The sequence below is a fragment of the Arachis ipaensis genome, chromosome B06 (assembly GCF_000816755.2).
Source record: "Arachis ipaensis cultivar K30076 chromosome B06, Araip1.1, whole genome shotgun sequence".
Classification (NCBI taxonomy): domain Eukaryota; kingdom Viridiplantae; phylum Streptophyta; class Magnoliopsida; order Fabales; family Fabaceae; genus Arachis; species Arachis ipaensis.
Genome location: NC_029790.2, coordinates 23,371,154 through 23,375,438, shown reverse-complemented (window position 1 = coordinate 23,375,438; position 4,285 = coordinate 23,371,154).

The window sequence follows — 4,285 nt, the reverse complement described above, 5'->3', positions numbered from 1 at the left end:
AACAATCTCCGTGGGATTCGACCCTTACTCACGTAAGGTATTACTTGGACGACCCAGTGCACTTGCTGGTTAGTGGTACGAGTTGTGAAAAGTGTGATTCACAAATTGTGCACCAAGTTTTTGGCGCCGTTGCCGGGGATTGTTCGTGCTTGGACAACTAACGGTTTACTTTGTTGCTTAGATTAGGAAAATTTTCTTTTTTGTTTAGAGTCTCTTATTATTGTCGTGTTAAAATTTTAGAATCCTTATTTTCTTTTTAAAATATTTTTCAAAAATAATTTTTCTATTAAATCCTGTGCCAAATTTTAAGTTTGGTGTTTTCTTGTTGATTTCTCTGTGTTTTTCGAAAATTTTAGTTTGGTTTTCTAAAAATTTTAAGTTTGGTGTTCTTCCTTCGTGTTCTTGTGTTCTTGTGAATCTTCAAAGTGTTCTTGAGTTTTTCTTGTGTCTTGATCTTAAAATTTTTAAGTTTGGTGTTCCTTAGTGTTTTTCCTCCAAAAATTTTCGAAAACAAGGAGCATTAGATCTAAAAATTTTAAATCTTGTGCTATCTTATTGTTTTTCTCTCTCTTCTTAAAATTCAAAAATATCTTTTCTCTCTATTTTAAAGCATCTTTTTCGAAATCTATTTCTAAAATTTAGATTTTTTCAAAATTTAAAACCTTTTTCAAAAATCATCATCTCCTTTTCAAAATCTCCTAGCCACTTTCTCTCTCCTCACTTTTTCGAAAATATTTCACTCATTTTTATTTATTTTATTTTGATTTATTTTGATTTCGAAATAAATAAATAAATAAATAAAAATAATTTTTATATCATCTCCCTTTCTCCATCATGGACCTAAGCGGAAATGAACAGTCCAGGAGGACTCTGGGGTCGTATTCTAACCCCTCTACTGCTTCATATGGGAGTAGTATCTGCATACCCTCCATTGGAGTCAGTAGCTTTGAGTTGAATCCTCAGCTCATTATCATGGTGCAGCAAAGTTGCTAGTATTCCGGTCTTCCACAGGAAGAACCTACAGCGTTTCTGGCACAGTTTCTACAGATTGCTGACACAGTACATGATAAAGAAATAGATCAGGATGTCTACAGACTATTACTGTTTTCATTTGCTGTAAAAGATCAAGCTAAGAGGTGGTTGAATAACCAACCTAAGGCCAGCATAAGGACATGGAAACAGCTGACAGAAAAATTCCTGAATCAATACTTTCCCCCAAAATGGATGACACAGCTAAGGCTGGACATCCAAGGCTTTAAACAAGGAGATAATGAATCTCTTTATGATGCCTGGGAGAGATACAGAGAGATGCTACAAAAATGCCCCTCTGAAATGTTTTCAGAGTGGGTTTAGTTAGACATCTTCTATTATGGGCTTGCAGAAGGAGCTCAGATGTCTCTTGATTACTCAGTGACAAACCCCAATTTGATGGTTTGTTTTGCATTGAATTTAGAGTATTTTGATAACCTTTTGTCACATTTAGCCTAGGAATTAGCATGATTTTGTTATCTCTCCCAAAATGGCGCCGTTGCCGGGGATTTGCAATGGTGTTATGTTATTGGTTATTGTATATATGTGAATATTGTGAATATGTTTGCTCTTGCTAGCTCTTGCTAGTTTTAGGATTTAATTTTCTTGCTTCTTATTTGATTTTGTTTTCATTTTCTTCTTGCTATCATGAATTCTCACCACTTTGGCTTTGAGTTTGGTTCTAAGTGTGTTGTAGGAAATGTGGACTTTAATGGCAACATGTACCATGGATGGAACCAACAAAGATGGGAAGAGCCTCAAGGAATTGATCACTCCTATTGGCAACAACCTCCGGATACTTATAGGTATAATTTCCATCCTAATGCATGCCAACTTAGCGGCTATGATGACTCTCTTTGTGACACTCAACAACCACCATCATATGCCTATGAATCTCATCCTCAACATGAACCTCAACCATTCTCACAAGCCTTTCATCGCCAAGCACCACCCTATGATCCATATCCATCATATAACCAATCATCCATACCATATTTTTATGGCCATTATGAGCAAGAACCTTTAGAACCACCACAACCTTATCAAGATTACTACCATGAACCACCTCAACCCTCACCATCTCCATACCCTTACCAAGAAGAACCACCTTCCTACTATGAACCCTCTCTCCAAAATAATGAACCTTCCTATTCACCCCAAGCCCCAATAGACGATCCTCTCACTTTGTTACTTCAAGGACAAGAGGCCATGAAACGGGATACACTTGAGTTTGTGACCAATTTGACCAAGGTGGTGCACACTTTAGCCCACCAATGCTTGAATACTCAAGGTACTTCCGTAACCACACGTGAAAAGTCAAAAGAAGAGCAAAGCATGAAGGATAAATTGGAAAATTCGGTGGGAAAGGAGGAGTCAAATTTTGTGTTGGAACAATTGGAGAAGCCTATGATCATTGAAGAAAGGGGAGAAGTGGTTGAAGATCTCGGAGATGTTGAAAGTCCATGGGAATGTAGCAAAGCTTTAATCTCTCACTTGAATATGGTTTGCTTGAAAATGATGGTCAACTTAGAACTCTTTGTGGAATTAAATGTAAAAACGAGTTGTGTAGTGGTTGGAAAATAGGTGTTAAGCTTATCAAGGCCAAGGCCTCAAGGTATAGGGATGATGTTGGGACAAGAATTGCTTTATATGGATCTAGGAGGAAGCATTGGTGGAGTAAAGAGAATTCTATGTGTCAATTACCTTTATGTCAACCGCTCATCCGACAAAACCATGAAACTCAACTAACGGATGGGTGTGAAGATAAGATATGGGATCCCGGTTCGCTATGTGAAGACCAACTATGGGGACTCATATCTTGGGTAGAACTTTGCCCAAGCTTGATGAAAAGGGTTGGAAATTCTGTCAACCAATTGAGGAGCAAAGATCCTTAGAGATTCAAGGATGAGTACAAACATAAGCCACCATGACAATAAGCATCCCAAAATGTCCAACTTAAGGACTTAAACTAAAAGTGCTAGGTGGGAGACACCCCACCATGGTAAACTCTTTCCATTCCCTTTTACATTTGCCTAATAAGTGATTTGAGTTACCATTGTAGGTAGATGTTTCACATAATTTGTTTGTACAATTTAATTGTTAGCTTAGTCACATGCATGTTGTGTTTAGTAGTAGATGAATAATATCAAAAATTGCATTTTTGTGAATTGTATGATGGTTGAGTGAATAAGAGTTGTGAACACTAAGGGGAGCACCCAGCCAGTTTTTTTTTTCTGAAAAAAAAAATGAAAAATGAAAAATGAACGCGCGCGCACAACGTACGCGTACGCGTCCCGGTGCGCATCCACCACAAGCCACACTCCCGAGAGTTGGGCCTCTCTTGGGCAAACATTGTGCCTTGAGCCCAACCTGACCCGCGCGGACGCGCACTACGTGCGGGCGCGCCGACTATTAGAACATGGAAGTTCGCGCGGACGCGCACCTGCCGCGTCCGCGCCGATTTGCTGCTGCAATTGATTGAGCCAAACCCCAGAGAGTTAAGCCATTTCTGGGCTAGCTCTAGGCCCCAGGCCCAACCCGATCTGCGCGAGCGCATGCATCGCGCCCGCGCGCCATTTCACAACTCGTCAATGTACGCGGACGCGCACTTGCCACGCGCGCGTCCTTGCGTGGTGCCACCAAACTAGGCAACGGACCAGAGAGTTGGGCATGCCTCAAGCCCATTCTAAGCCTCAGGCCCAATCTCATGTACGCGTGCGCGCATGGCACGCGCACGCACCCCTGCCTAATATGCCACCCCACGTTAGCGCGCACTGTACGCTCACGCGTGGATCTCCATTCCCCTCAATGCACGCGGACGCGTACTTGCCGCGTGCGCGCAAATCTAGTGGCGCGACTCCCAGGCCATTCTCCAGAGAGTTAGGCCTGAGTTGGGCCAACTCTAAGCCCCTAGCCCAACTGCATGCACGCGTGCGCGCACGGTACGCGCACGCGCCCTTCCCTATTTTGCTCACCCCCGCTTAAGCGCGTTGTACGCGCACGCGTAGGACCCACGTTTTTTTTCAATGGACGCGGACGCGCAAGGTGCGCGCGCGTTCCGATTCAAAAATAGGGATAACCCTAGCTCGCGAAGCACACTGCGCAGTCGCGCAACCCATTTCCCCAACCTCCATCTTCTTCTTCTTCTCGCCCCCAACTGTCATCGCAGCAGCAGCACCGGCCGCCGCCGCGCCATCATCACCGCCGGCCACTCGCCCTCAACTTCTCTTCCCCTTTCACCACCACCCGTTCTCTC